Raw genomic sequence first — 15,903 nt, 5'->3', positions numbered from 1 at the left:
GCACAGGTCCAAAAAATTCCAAAGTGGCTTTATTTCTAAAAATTTAAGAAGGACCCTCAGGGTTTGGTAGAAGTAAAAAAGTTGTGAAGGGTTTTACCCCTCCTTACTACCAATCAATCATTCTCTAATAGACATTAAATATCACAACAACCTAATCCCTGATGTCCCACTGTCTTTTCTGTAGCTAAACCAAGGACTGGGCTGTCTTTAAATTTAACTTAATTTTTTACATTTTAAGTTCCAAATTCTTTCCCTGCTTCTCCACATTTTCTTCCTTCATCAGATCTATCATTATTAACCAATTCTTTCAGTTGAAATTAAATTAGCAGGATCCAAGCAGTCTATCATTTAGCTTTTTGATCTGGTGTCATGAGTATGGTGAATACATGATAAGGAAAGGTACTGAGTGACTTCCCTAATGTGGGGAATTCCCTGATAGAAAATTTCCCATTAATTCTTTCTGTAGAACTTAAAGGCTTAGAGAATAGCTTTGAGTATTGAGGAGTTAAGTGATTTAAGTGGCTTACCCAGGATCATACAACCAAGATGGATCAGGGTGGAACTTGAAGGTCTTTCTGGACTTTAAAGCTACTTTCTATCCTCTCTCTCTCTATCCTCTCTATCCATTATACATGCCACCTCTCAAGACAAGCATATGAGGAAGAAAACAAAGTAGCAATCCTTCCTTGTATCCCATTTCATTTAAATATGAATACTTTTTTTTTCCCTCATGAAATGATGAGAATAGTGGACCAGACCTGGAGGAAGTGGAATGTAATGTTCTGTTGTCTCCAGACAATCGCAGGTGAAATAATGATGAAAGAAGTCCTCATGGCCTCCTCACCCCAGGCTAACATGTTGCCATGAAAACAGTCCTCTTTGCATTTGTTCTTTCCTATTTTAGGTGAAGATGGCATGACACTGTGAGCTTCAAAAGGTTAGGAGTGAACACTCTAAAATGGAGTTCATCCTAGTAACCAGATAGTGGGGATCCCAGACCAGAGGGACTTGCTTGACCTCACCTTTCAGCAACATCATCTATCTATCAGCCACAATGTATTTGAGAGTGATCTTGGTGACTGGAATGCTAAGTAAAAAACAATCGCTCAACTCAATCTCTCGGCCAGATTCTTCTTCCTGTAGAGAGCCGCCAACTCTGACCCAGAGTAGAGACTCCTCCCTTGCTCAATGGTGCCTTCTTTTATCCTCCCAGAGAATGGGCCTGTGAGAATGCAAGGGCTTGTGGGAGAAATACTTCAATCAATGAACTCCTAAGCATGCAAGCTCCTCCCCAGAAGTTCAAAGGGGTAAAACTCCCCCCAAAGGCCCAAACTAGAGAATTAAGTACCGACTTAGCACCTAGTAAGATCCTAATATCTCATTATCTCATTAGCACTTAGTAAGAACCTAACAGTGGAATGAACAATACTTTGCAACACAAGGCTCCTATCAACTTTCATCCATTCATTCATTTATTTATCTAACATTTGTTAAATATTTTGTGTATGCAGAGCAAAATAATGAACACTGAATGCATAGAGATGTATAATGACACATGATTCCTACTCTCAAGGAACTCCCAGTATAAATGTATATAAAAATCACAATTTCAAGAAACCTTCGCCACTGGAGAAGATAGATTCTAAAGATTCTCTTTGTCCTATATAGCTTCCCACTCTCCTTCCAAAACTCTCACTTTTCCTCTGCTCTTTCATGTTTTTAATTTATAGAGGAAGTCTTTATATTTAAAAGATTTATTAAACTACTATGTACAGGTAGCTGGGCAAAGTAATAAAGATACAAGAGGAAAATTAAGTAGTCTCTACTCCAAATGGGATTACATTCTTCTGGAGGAGACAACATGTACATAGTGAAGTTGATACCTTTGCACAAAGAATATGTATGTCCCCCTGAGTTAGTCACTAATATTTAATATACAATTTCCACTTAACCAGTTAACACCAATAAGCTTTTATAATGAAATATTTATTTAGAAGATATAATAAGTTTGGAGGTGCAAACACTTATCCCCAACATCTGGGACACTTTTTACCCTATATTACCTCAGTCCCTCAAGAGAGAATATTCAGATTTAATGTTTTTTACTTAGCATTGCAGTCACCAAGATCACTCTCAAATACATTGTGGCTGATAGATAGATGATGTTGCTGAAAGGTGAGGTCAAGCAAGTCCCTCTGGTCTGGGATCCCCACTATCTGGTTACTAGCATGAACTCCATTTTAGAGTGTTCACTCCTAACCTTTTGAAGCTCACAGTGTCATGCCATCTTCACCTAAAATAGGAAAGAACAAATGCAAAGAGGCCTGTTTTCATGGCAACATGTTAGCCTGAGGTGAGGAGGCCATGAGGACTTCTTTCATCATTATTTCACCTGAATGAGCTTGAGCAAATAAAGTAATGAATCATTTTAGATATATGTTTTAAATGTCAGGGAAAAAAGGAAGCTTATATTTTGCCTAGAAGGAACAGAATCAAAGTTCTATAGTCTGACCTGGATGTGATACATGATTATATATGATATGTTCTATACCCATGGAATATATCATATTTCTATGTAAATGTGTATATGTGTACATATATATACATGCAGATGTATTGTGTATGTATATATACATATAAACACACACACACACATATATATATGTATATGCATATATACCCACATACATATTTGTAGCCATATGAAATTTGGGTTAGAAAGCAGAGATATAGGAAGGAGGGAGAACTGGACTTTAAGAATATATTATATAATCTCTATATACACTTACATATATATATATATATATATGTGTATACATATATACATATATATATGTTTACATATATATATATATATATACACACATATAAGCAAACACACACACACACACACACACACACACACAACCCTAGTGTCTGTCCTGAAGTAGAAGCTGTGTGAATAGAAAGAAGAGGGAGGATATAATAGATCTTTTAGAGGTAGAAATGAAAAAAATTTGTAACAATGAATGTTAAGGAGGAGAATAAAGGAAGAGGAAAAGGCAAGAGTGCCTAAAGAGTTATAAAATTGAGTGACAAAAGTACTATAGTACAAGTGTACTATCCAGAAAAGAGGGAATTTAGGGAAAAGGCTAGGCTAGGAGTAAAAAGTAATGATTTCCATTTTGGAAATCTTGAGTTTGAGGTAAATATGGGACTTCTAGATGGAGATATAAATAGACAATGGCAGTGGATTGACACTATGAGAAACTATGGCTACATAGTATAGAAGCAATATCTAGAATAGTGATCATGGAACTCATGGGAATTAATGAAATCACTAAGAGAGATGGTAAAGAGAAATGAATGTGCTCTACTGTTTCCTAAGAATAGAGTCTTAAAAACTTTTAGTTGGGGGTGGAATGTGAATGATTAGCTCACCAAGGAGAGTAAGTAAAATATGCTATAGAGGAAGAAAAATCTGATAAAATGCATGTTACAAATGTGGGGGTGGGAGTAAGGAAGGGGGAACATCCAAAAGGAGGGTGTGTTCAAAAATGTCAGATGTTGGAGGGCAATCATGTAGAATGAGAACTGAGAAAAGGTCATCGAATGTAATCAATCAAACATGAAAAATCTGCTTTTGTTGAGTAATAATGTCAGAAACTAGATTAAGGGTATGAAAAGTGAATGAGAAGAAAGAAGGTAAGGGCAAATGTAGTACCAAAACTTCTTAAATGATGGGTCATGACCTCATATGGGGTTGAATACCTGAATGTGGGGATCTCAAAAATTTGGCAACAGACCAAAAATTAATTCAAAATCAAACACACAGTGAATTTGAGGTGTTTCTGGCAGCTCTTGGCCATATTGCATTGCTTGACTTCACTGTAGCCTTGGTTCTGAATACACAAGGTGCATACTTTGCACTGCATAAGCATGAATGCTGCCAGAAACAACTTAGCTCAGATTTAAGATGGCAACTCTTAAAAATGTCCTAGGCAAATCATGAGGGGAAAAAATTTAAGAAGCCTTGGTATAGACAGTTTTCCTAGGACTTTGGCTATGCTATGAAAGGGAGGAAGGATATAGTAAGAAAGCTCAAGGGGCTTGCATAGTCAGGGGATTTTTGTTTGTGTGTTTGTTTGTTTTTGTTTTGTTTTATTGTTGTTTTTAGAATGGCCATAATATGGGCCTATTTATAAGCAGCAGAGAAGGAGCCAGTAGATAGAAAATGAAGATTAGTAAGATCAAGATGGCAGACAGAACAAAAGGAAGAGCCATGGAAGGATGGGAACAAAGCCACAAGTAGAAGGGTTAAGTTTGGCAAAGATAAAGATTTCTCCAGACTCCAGGATTAGAGAAAGAAGTCCCTTTAATAACTGTTTTGCCTTCTAACAAGAAGAGTTTGGGGTAGATCGAAGGAAGTGACAGAAGCTTAAGGGTAGGAGTGGGAGGGGAGTGTAGGGAAAAAGCATTGAAAAAAAGCAAAAGATGAGTGGCACCAGGGAACAGGAGGCAAAAACTGTTCAAAAGCTCAGCCTCAACTACATCTGGGAAGCAGATAAGTTTCCTGTATTAACTAGGGAGAATAAGAATGAGTACATTAAATCTGCAACAAGCTAAGTGGAGTGCCACTGGGCTTCCTTGGACTGAGCTAAACAGAAGCCTATCTGGCCTCAGGGCTTCCCTGGGCATCCTTCAGCACCGTTTCCTAGCTCTCTTTCTCTTTAACATTCTAACATCATAAAGACAGCTTCCTTCTAGCCCTGGGGCGATCCCTTGGGACTCAGAGGCCCAGCAGTGGGAAAGCCTCAGCCCCTGCAGGCTTTTTTGATCTCAATCTTATTCCTTTGTGAGAAGCACAGGTTGAAACTGAAAAACTATGATTTGAGGAAGGAGGGTAGAGCCAGCCTTCTTGAGGATAGGCAACCTCCAGAAAGCTTTCCTACCCCTAATAATTTTCCCCAATTATGCCCCCCCTTTAAACCAATAATGATTCATTCTTTTGGACTGAGTTCAGTTAAAATTAAGACATTTTAGAGGAAATTAAAAGACTAAATCCCCAACACCTTCAATTTAATGAATACTTATTAAGCACCTACAATTTACAAGGCTAGATGTTTGGCATACAGACAAAAATGTGACAATCTCTGCTTGTGGCAAAGAAGCAGAATACATCATATGCTGTTGTTGAGTCATTTAAGTTGTGTCTGTCTCTCCATGACCCCATTTGGGAATTTTCTTGGCAAGGATATTGGAGCAGTTTGCCATTTCTTTTTCCAGCTTATTTTACAGATGAGGAAACTGAGGCAAACAGATTTGTGACTTGCCCAGGGTTACATAGATGATTAGCATCTGAGGTTGGATTTGAACTCAAAAAGATGAATTTTTCTGATTTCAAGTCCAATGTTCTATTTAATATGTCACCTAGAGCATATTATGTATACAGAATATTAAATGAACCAAGCATGGAGAGAGAATTAATTATTATAGGGATCAGGAAAAGTTTCACATTCAAACAGAGTCAAGAAGGAACCTAAGGATTCTTTGAGGCAGAGGTGAGAGGGAAGGGCATTTCAAGTTTGTGGAACAATCTCTTTGGAGTTCAGGGAGTAATCAGAAAGCCAATCTGGCTGGGAATTAGAATTTATGAAGGAAAACTATGTGAAATAAATCCAAAAAGGCACATTAGAGTTGGACTTTCAAAGATTTTGAATGCCAATATGAGTAAAGAGTTAAAATTTTATCCTATAGCCAATTAGGAGATTTTTAAAGCAGTATAGTGACATAGTTGGGCATCTTTATTTTTGTAATAATAAGATACTAGCCAAGTGAAGGATAAGCTGGAGGAAAGTGGTGAGACTGCAAATAAAGGATCCCCTTGGAAGGCTATTAAAATTATGCAGGCAGAAAGTGGTGAGCAACTGACCTTAGAGGGAGGCCATGTAAGTAGAAAGAAAGGGTAAGATCCTTAAGACTGTGGAAGGAAAATCTACAAGATCTGGCTCCTGATTAAATGAGGGGAGTCCAGAGGAAGGAAAAATCAAGGCTAACTCTAAGGTTGTGGACTTGTCAGGCTTGGAGAATAGTGGGACCCTGCAAGGAAAGTAGAGAAGTTTCAGAGAGGACTGGTTAAAAGATTTTGTTTGGAACTTTTTCAACGGATATGTTTTAATGTGAATAAATTTATCAAAGTGATCAAATCAAGGCTCATCATTGACTTTTTCATGTTCTTTTTTAGATTTAAAGATTTACAGAATGCTATCATATGGATTATCTCAATTGGCACCACACTTGCCCTAGGTAGGCACTATAATTGTTGTTTTTTAGTCATTTTTATGTTCAATTCTTCATGGACCGATCTCAAGATTTTCTTGGCAAAGATATATTATTTTGGTTTGCCATTTCCTCCTGCAGTTCATTTTTCAAAATGAGAAAACTAAGGCAAACAAGGTTAAATGAATTTCAGAGGGTCACATAGCTACTATCTGAGACTGGACTATAATTCACAAAGATAGGTTTTCCTGATTCCAAGCCTATCACTTTGCTGTCCCCTAAACACTATAATTATACCCATTTTATAGATGAGAAAGAGAGGAAACACCATGTAGTGGACAGAAAACTAGCCTTGAAATCAGACAGATGAAGTTTTTAGTTTTGCCTTTGACCAGGTTACATGACTTTGGGCAATTTATTTCTCAGTACCTTGGACAGCACCCAAACACTATAAACTACCCTTAGAGATCAACATTGGTAGTCTCTACTACCAAATAGTAGAAATAATATTCCTCCTGAATAGTTCATTAGAACAATTCAATCATTGCTTGTTTTGGTCTGACTTTTTCCCCTCCCCCAAAAACAAAAACAAAAGAATTAAAAAACAGATGAAGAATCTGAAGCTGAGAGAGGTCCATAGTAACAGTATATTTCTGATTAGAAATTCAAACCCAGGTATTCCTGACTTCAATTCTACTGCTTTATACACTGCCAGCACAGAAAAAAAGAGGAAAAGTAAAGAAAAAAGATGCTTATATGTTGATTAAAATTTTGCTCAGAAAGGAGTTGGCAATATTGAGGTCTTATTGTTTTGTTATTCGAATCCTATTTAAGTAATATAAATATAAAGATTATTGGTCCCCATTCACCCAGATCTCATCATTTGGACTATATCTTTCCCTACATCATGTTGGGCTGAGGGAGAAAATTAAAACATCTAGACCTTGTCACTTCCATGGTTACTAGCTACCAGACAGTGTAGATTTGGCAAGAAGAAAGAATTTGTTTTTAGTAGCATATATCTAGATAGATAGATAGATAGAGATAGAGAAATAGAGTATTCCACCTAGACCTCTCAGAGCATTTCTGATGAATTAAAATAAGATTTTCTGGAAAACTTGAAGTAATGTGAATGTCTTATAGGTTTTCTGTATCTGTTTACATTTTCTCATGAGTTCTTTGAATTTTCTACATTTTTTGTAGGCAAATAATAGTTGTTCTATACGACATGAATTTATTATATTGTCTACTTGCATAGGAGCTAGGAATCCTGCTATCCATATTTTGGCATGAACTATTTTTAAGCTTTGTTTTGTAGATTTTTCCCAGAGTAAACTTAAGGGTAAGCTACAATGAACCAAATGAAGAAAATGACTCTTTAGAGTCATAGGAACATAAATAGAGTTTGAAAGAATGTTAAAGGTCACCCAGGCCAATACTCTCATTTTACAGATTAGAAAACTGAGGCACAAAAAGATTAGATGACTTTCCCAGGGTCATACAACGAGTTTGTCTGTAAGGAAGGAATTGAACTAATCCAGTGCATCCTGGAGCAAGCTAGAACCTGAAAGCTAGTTGTTAAATTTTATCTGTGAGCATTTACAATTCTGAAATCAGAATACAAACAGAAAAGCCATGCTAAATTTTTTGTTTTGTTAATTATCTTAAGAAAGTGATAAAGAAAAATGTTAATAACACACATTAAACTTAAAACTATATCCTACATACTTTTTGGAGAGATGGTTGTTTAACATTTATTAGAATACCTCTGGATATAAAGTTTTCAGGATTCCAAGTATAGTATTTTATCCATTACCCCATCTCATTATCTTGGTCCATGTGAGTCCAATGCTTTCAGAGTTGGGAGAAGGAAAGGCACGCTGAAAGAAAAAGAAAAACCTCTTACAATGAAAAACCTCTAACAATGAGAACATCCCAAATGTATACAGGGCTATCTGTAAGTAAATGATTTTTCCTCAGTAGAAATCTTCAAGTAGGTTCTGGATGTTGCAGAAGGGATTTTTGATTAGTTATAGATTTGACTAATTGGTTCTGTAGTCCTTCCACCTGTCTAAAATGGGAATGGCTGTCTTAGAAGGCCCTGCATTCCAATCAATAGAGGGGTTTAAATAGAGAATTTCCCAAGTACCTCAAGCAAGACATTTCGTCTTCCAATCTGTATATTATCTAACTTTTTCCAAGGCCTGAAGCTCCCTGCTCATTTCTACCTCCTAATTTCCTGGGATCCTTCAAGTCCAGCTAATATCTCTTTTTCTCCAGGAGCATTTCCTAATCCTTTTTAATTCTAGTGCCTTCCTTCTGGTGATTATATCCAATTTATCCTGCATAGAGCTTGTTTATAAGTAGTTGTTTGCATGTCTGTTATACCCATAAACTATGAGATCCTTGAAAGTAGAAAACTGTCTTTTATTTTTTTTTGCATCCAGTGCCTAGCACATAGTAGGTATTTAATAAAGTTTGATTAACACTCGTCCAGCAACTTCTAAAGATGATTCATATATTTGATGAAGGGTCAAGTAGATAATCTCTGAAGCTCCTTGTGATTCCAATGTGTTATTATTGTCCAGTCATTTTGTTCATTTTCTGAGTAAAAATACTTAGAGTGGTTTGTCATTTTCTTTTCCAATTCATTTGGAATTCATTTCACAGGTGAGGAAACTGAGGCAAACAGGCTAAGTTGCTTGCCTAAGGTCACACAGATAGTAAGTGTCTGAGGCCAGATTTTAATTCAGATATTCCTGATTCCATTCCTGAAGCTCCCTCAATCTACTACACTACCTAGATAATTTCAATAGTCTATGTGTAAATGGGTGCAGGATAATTTGACTCCGAATCTAGTTGTATTCAAACATCTAATATTATTCTCACATATTTAGGGATAAAAGGGATATCAGAAAGAATTCTACCAAATCTCCTCATTTTACTAGTGATGTTGAAACTGAAGTTCATGGAAGTTAAATAAGTTGCTCAGTCACATCAGTGGTAAGGCTCAGAATCAGGATTTAAATTCAGTTTTTTTGAATTAAATTAAATTCAGTTTCTGTAAAACCAGAGCTCTTTCCAATATACAGTACTAAAACAATATGACCATCTCTCCTCTCTTGCATTTCTTCTATCTCCATCTCCATCTTCTGTCTCTTTTCTGTCTCTCTCTATCTTTCTCTTCCACACTGTCTTTCTCTGTCTTTTTGTCCAAATTTGTCTTTCAAATCTGTCTCATCATGTCTGTCTGTCTGTTTCTATTTCTCTGTATATATGTGTGCTTCTATCACTGTTTCTGTCTGTGTGACTGTCTCTGATACAGCCTCTCTTCCTCTGTGTATGTGTCTCTTTTTCTGTCTCTTTCCTTCTGACTCTGTGTCTCTGTCTGTTTCTGTCTATTGCTATATGTGTATGTGAATGTGCTTATACTATTGTCTCTGTCTCTCTGAGGCTCTCTGTTTCTCTCCCTATATGTGTCTCTGTCTGTTTTTCTGTTTTTCTTTGTCTCTTTCATCTTTCTGTGTCTCCATCTCTTTCTGTCTGTCTGTGTCTGTGTGTGTCTCTCTCAGTCCTTTTGTATCTCTATCTTTTTCTCTGTGTGTCTGTCTCCCTCTGTATCTCTGTCTCTGTATCTCTTTGTTTCTGTCTGTCTCCTCTTTCCTTTGTCTTTCTAATTATTAGTAGTTCCCTTCCTGTGGTCTTTGTCTTTGGTGGAATGAGTGGATTCTAAGATTGCTTAGGAATCAGAGAAATGTGTGTATTTGTCTGACTTTGATGTGCCAGCGCTTCTCTGCATATGTCTCCCTTTGCGGTGTTTGGGAAACGTGGGCCTCTAAGATGAAGTGTTACCTCTTGTCTTGGCAACACTTTGAATGAATAACCCAGTCACTCTGAATTCATTTGGTGTTTATGGGAATATCATATGTAGTTCCGTCGACATTCCCTAACCATTATAATGCAGTTACCGTAGATAATGCTCTCCTAGTGCAATATGTTATCACCGTTTTAACAGCCTGACATACGATCAGCTCATATTATCACTTAAATGAATCCATTAAGCTCCTAAAGGCTTCCAGGAATCAGATGCAAAAGTATCGGATTGGCAAACCTGTACCACTGTCTAGGGCTGCAGGCCATGTCAGCAGGATGGAATTCCCAAGCATTGTCTAATAGAGACTTCAGTGATCCCTCTGAGGACCAAGGCCAGAGACAGAGGACAGAGAAAGATCAGACCTGACTCACCCAGTTGCTACAGAGAAGAAAATCTGGACCCCCAAGAGTAATACATGGGGATAGAGCTAACTTCAAAGTCAAGTAATGTTAAGGATTTGAGAGGTTTGTTCCTGAAAAAAGCAGCAGATGACCACTCTAATAGGAGTGGATTGTTGTTAGAATAACTGTTTGCCTGTAGGGTATGCCTTTATGAGCAATCAGAAGCTTCTTCCCTCTTTCAAATTATCTCCTCTCCTACCTATTGCTTCAGCTTAAAATTCTACTATAGAAATTATTCTTGAATTAAGAAAGCTCCCCAATAGAATGCAAATATTCCTGGGAGGGGAATACATTAATTTGGTTATCAATTATTTGCACTTTATTATGGATATTTACAGAAACAGAATTTTAAGGCTTATTTTATCAAAAATTTCCCAAATGAAGGACAAGTGAGAACAGATTTGAGGAGGGATGGTGAAGAGGATATAGGCCATTAAATAGGGTGAGGGAATGGTGGCCCAAAAGCAGGGAAGAATAGGAACTTTGCCTGTTTCACAATTGTGTTTGTGTGCATGCATTTCCACCAGACTTTTTACTGCCTAGATATAGGAAATTTCTGCTTATAAAATACATTCTATCATAGAGATCAATATCTACTATTCAGTTTGTAGTTTTAGAGGATTGCCTTAGACACAGAGAAGTTAAATGATTTATCACATACATGTCAGTGGTGGGACTTGAACTCAGATCTTTCTGACCCCATGGTTGGTAATTTATCCATTACTGCCTTTTACCTAAGGAACATTAGAATTTTTAAAATTAATTTTTCTGCTCACAGAAATCTAATATCAAGTAGAATGCTTTATGCCTTTTAAAAAAATCTCTTCTCCTCTCATCCTGTTTTGAAATGCAATAGCCACTCACAATTCTGATACCATAATTAATAAGCAGGGGAGGTTTCATATGTTGGATTTTTCTGACTTGAACATGTTGATCTTTCACCACCTTCTGCTCCTAAAGGGTCCCCATGTTTGGTATTAATCTTAGTTAAGTCTACTTAAGTCTAAGATTAGCTTTAGTCTTGGAGCTCAGAACTCCCAAAATTAAGCAATCCACCAATATCATCCTCCCCAGCAACAGGGATTATAGATAGACATGTTATACCATGCATTGCTGAAAATCTTGTTGTTAATGAAGCTCCGAAAGATGCTCCATAAAACTGGGGTTCTTGACCTTTGTTGGTATCCTGGACACCTTTGGCAACATGCTGAAATCTGTGATACCCCTCTTGGAATAATATATTTATTTATTTGTTTATTTGCTTGTTTGTTTTTGCTGAGGCAATTGAGGTTAAGTGACTTGCCCAGAGTCACACAGGTAGGAAGAATTAAGTGTACGAGGTTGGATTTGAACTCAGGTCCTCCTGACTTTAGGGCCTGTACTCTATCCATTGCACCATCTAGCTGTTCCCAGAATAATATCTTTAAATAAAAAAAAAAACATAGGATTACAAGATAATTAATTATAATGAAATATAGTGATTACACATATATGTGTGTGTGCTTGTTTGTGTGTGTGTAATATATATATGTATATATATATATATAATATGTATAAATATACATCACACACAAACCACATATTCGTGGTTCTGTGAGACAGTAGTGACCATTAAACAATCAGAAGTCCAAATATGAGTGCAGGAAAAAATTATTTTTTTCTCTTGAGAAAGGGTGCGCAGTCTCTGTCATATAGAAGATGGTTTTAGAGAGAGACACCAACTCAAGTAAAGGGCATTCCCTTTTTTATTCCCCAATCTGAGTTCCCCTCCTCAATGCCCTGGCTCCTTTCCCCATTAGCTGGGGTTTCTAAAGCACAGTTTCTTTAAAAATAGATATGAAAGCCTGAAGTTATCAAATGCTTAACAGAGAAGTGCGCTTCCCACTCAATCCAGTCCCTGCCCCCAAGGAGCTTCCATTCTAGGAGGAGAATATTATAGTGGACAATTAGGGGCAAAGAACAAAATATTGTTTTCAAATCTCAGGCACCGCCCCTGATTGTAAAACCCAGTCCTGCCTCTAAGGAGCTTACATTCTTACATTCTTTTGGATGAGGTAACTTCTGCCCCTGAGTACCCTCCCATGTCCCTGTGGATTTCAATTTTCTAATTTAAGTTTCATTTCTCCAATTTGATTTTTATAGTGGAAACCAAATAAATCCATTTCTCACAGTGGTTCTTCAAATTCAGAACCTCTGAAAGTAAAACACAAAGAAATGGCTTTATTTGCCAGTAAATAAATGTCTAAGGTAGTGAGTTACAACTAACTGGTATTTGCAAAGACACAGCCACGGGCCAGTGGCACATGGTCATTACAAAATCACAAAGACAGTTAAAGAGGTCATTTGGTCCAAACCCCTGTCTCCAACTGCTCTGTTCGCACACTATTCCAGATGAACAGATGGTGTGTACGCTCTGTCAGCTATCCCAACGGAGAAATACAAAAGTATATGCTATGGAAAAATAATTCCATGCTCTGCCTTCTTTTATCCTGTACCCTGAAATTTGGACAAGAGTCTCATGGTGGAACCAGTACAAGAGATGAGTGCCTCTGAAAAGGAAAGAGTCTTCACTTTCCAAAGCCAGTCTCCACATAGAGGAAGCCTGTAAACGGTTCTGCCCCCTCCATGGTTAACGGGGCAAAACGTGGCACTTCCTCCACTTTCTAGGCTGCCACCATCACATAAATTGAAACAGACAGAATTACCATTGATACAAATTAAAAACAAATAAAAAGGGTATACAGAGCTGATTCCGAGAGTTCAAACTCCATTACCAACTGATTTACTGTGCACTGACCTGTGATTGTTTGCAGGGGGAGAGGAGCCCGTGTGGATCCCATCAGCCTGGTGCCCACGTTGAACACCAGTCAATAAGCTATTTAATTTAATGGGAAACAGTATTGACGAGGCCGGGAATGCAGCTCACAAAAGATGCAGCTGCAGAGAGCAGATAAAGTCTTCAACCCAGTTTCAGTCTTTGGGTGTCCTATCTCCCTCCCCCACTCCCCACCCCCCCATATCCACTCCTTTGGGGGGTCTTGTTCAAGAAAGTCAGAGAGTTTATCCAAGGCATTTTGCAGGTGTTAGAAACACAAGGGGTTAAGGGTCTCAGGGGAAGATTAGCTGTAGCAAAAGATGTAGTCAGAGAGAAGGGGAGTGATTGGAAAGGAAATGGAAAAGAGATCATCGAAAGGACAATGTGCTCTGACCTTTTAGAAAGAAGGCAGCCGGAGAGAATGCAGTCTTTCAGGAAGGGAAAATATCGGATGTGGCTCAGGCAAAGGAGATTCAGTCTGTCTGTTTGATTTTCCTTAATGTGGTCGAATCAAGAATGAAGTGCTCTCAGAACCAACTCAGGCCACAGAAGTAAAGCTGGAAAAATCAAGGTCACAATCCACTGAAACCACAGTAAGAGATTCTAAAGAGAAGCTTAGGACAGGAACAGTTATTCAACTATTGAAAATTGGCAGAGCAGTTTCTTCTCAGTAATCCCCTCAAGGCAACCGAGTGGAAGAGTAGATAGATTAATGGACCTGAAGGTTAGGAGGACATGTGTTCAAATCTAACCCAAGACTTGCTAATTAAATGATCCTGGCCATAGGATCCTCTGACTTAATCTTTATCTGACTCAGTTTCTCCAATTGTAAAATGAAATATTGTCATCTATTTTCTAGAGTTGTTGTGAAGATTAAATAAGATATTATTTATAAAGGACTTTACAAACTTTAAAATACTACATGCATTCTTCTCCTCTCTTCCTCCTCCTCCTCCTCCTCCTTTTCCTTCTCTTCTTTCTCCCCTCCTCTTCCCCTTCTTCCTATTTCCCCCTTTTCCTCCTCTTCCCTCCTTCATCCGTCTCTTTCTCCCTTCCTCCTCTTCTTCCTCCTCCTCCTTCTCCTTCTCTCCTTCTCCTTCCTCTTCTTTCAATTACCTTAGAATCATAGGATTTAGACCTGGAAAGGACCTTAAGCATCACTTTATTTAATTCTCCTTCATTCCACAAAATGCATAATCTGAGAATCCGATAAAGAAGATAACTTACCCAAGTTCACACAGGTACTGTTAGAAGCAGGATTTGAACTCAGGTCCTATGGTTACAAACCCAGTGTTCTTTCCATTATGACATACATTTCTAGATGAAGACACTGAGGCTACTCTAGACATGAAGGCACTGAGATTAAAAGAAAGTTATTTAGTTAAAGTCTTACAGCTAGTGAATGGCAAATATGAGACTAAAATGCAGGTTCCTTAATTTCCTACTTTGATACTATCTCTACATTGTACTGAGTAGTATTACAAGTTAGGAATGAACATGTTCAATTTCTTCTATTCCTACTCTCAACAATGGTATCTTTATTGATAAATAAACCCAAGGATCTAAAGTTCATGGAAGGAGCACACAAGACATAAATTATGTGAGTGATCTATTAGAATGAGCTAGGGCAGCAATTCTCTAAATGTTTGGTTTCAGGACCCCTTCATATTCTATTGAGGATACTCCAAAAAGCCTTCATTTATGGGGATATGGCTCTTGATATTTACCATATTAGAAACTAAAACATCTTAACATGACTGGAAAAATATTTCTGACCTTAACAATCCCTTGAAAAGGTAGAGAACTCATCAGGATACTCAGAACACACACTGAGAACTGATACATTAGAGGATGATTAGAATCACATGACCCAGATTCTCATTTTAGTTCTGTCACATACTCACTTGTGATCTCAGTCAAGTCACTCAATTTCTGTAGACCTTAGTTTGTTCCTATTTAATGATGGAAAAACACCCTCATTTCATAAAATTAAGGACTTCAGAAAGACAAATGAAACAACTAATACAAAAATAATTGAGTCATTTGAAAGGCATTGAAGAAAAGCAAGGCATTCAAACCATTCAGTAAATTCCATTTAAAACTTACCTTCTTTGCTCCATGAGTTACCAATTCGATTCAACAAGGAGTTTATTAAACACTTACTATACCTGGCACCAGACCAAAGCTTTAGCATACAAAGATAAGATCAAAACAATCCTTGACATTGAGAAAACTATATTTGGTTAAGATATTCTTATAGACAGAAAGACAAATATAAACAAAATATATCCACTGTCATTACAAAAAAAAAATTCATGGAATTTGGGGAAGAACAATAGTAGGAATAGGAAAGGGTTCCAGTAAGATGTACCTCTTAAGCTGACCCCTGAAAGATTCTAAAAATTTTAATATAATTGAGGAATAAGTGCATTCCAGTCTATGCAGAGACATTAAAACAGGAAATGGTATGGGATGAGAAAGAGTGTAAAGTTAAGGATGAATCTGAAGTCAAGAACCTGCATTTCTGGGAGGATAGCAGTACTTAACAGTAAGTC

At 37.4% G+C, this 15,903-nt stretch overlaps 1 long non-coding RNA gene across 1 annotated transcript in view; it reads right to left on the bottom strand.

Annotated features, from left to right (window-relative positions):
• Positions 1-13,900, bottom strand: part of LOC141541061 (uncharacterized) — a 37,403-nt gene extending 23,503 nt beyond the window's left edge. Inside the window, exons 1-2 of the long non-coding RNA XR_012481640.1 lie at positions 13,743-13,900; positions 8,025-8,138 (exon numbers count right to left, since the gene is read on the bottom strand). This is a non-coding gene — a long non-coding RNA (uncharacterized LOC141541061). The remainder of the gene's footprint in view (positions 1-8,024; positions 8,139-13,742) is intronic.
• Between the last annotated feature and the right edge of the window lie 2,003 nt (positions 13,901-15,903).

Source organism: Sminthopsis crassicaudata, chromosome 4, assembly GCF_048593235.1.
Source record: "Sminthopsis crassicaudata isolate SCR6 chromosome 4, ASM4859323v1, whole genome shotgun sequence".
In the NCBI taxonomy this organism is placed as follows: Eukaryota; Metazoa; Chordata; class Mammalia; order Dasyuromorphia; family Dasyuridae; genus Sminthopsis; species Sminthopsis crassicaudata.
The sequence above is the reverse complement of the archived record's forward strand: the minus strand, read 5'-3'. Positions and strand labels throughout refer to the sequence as shown.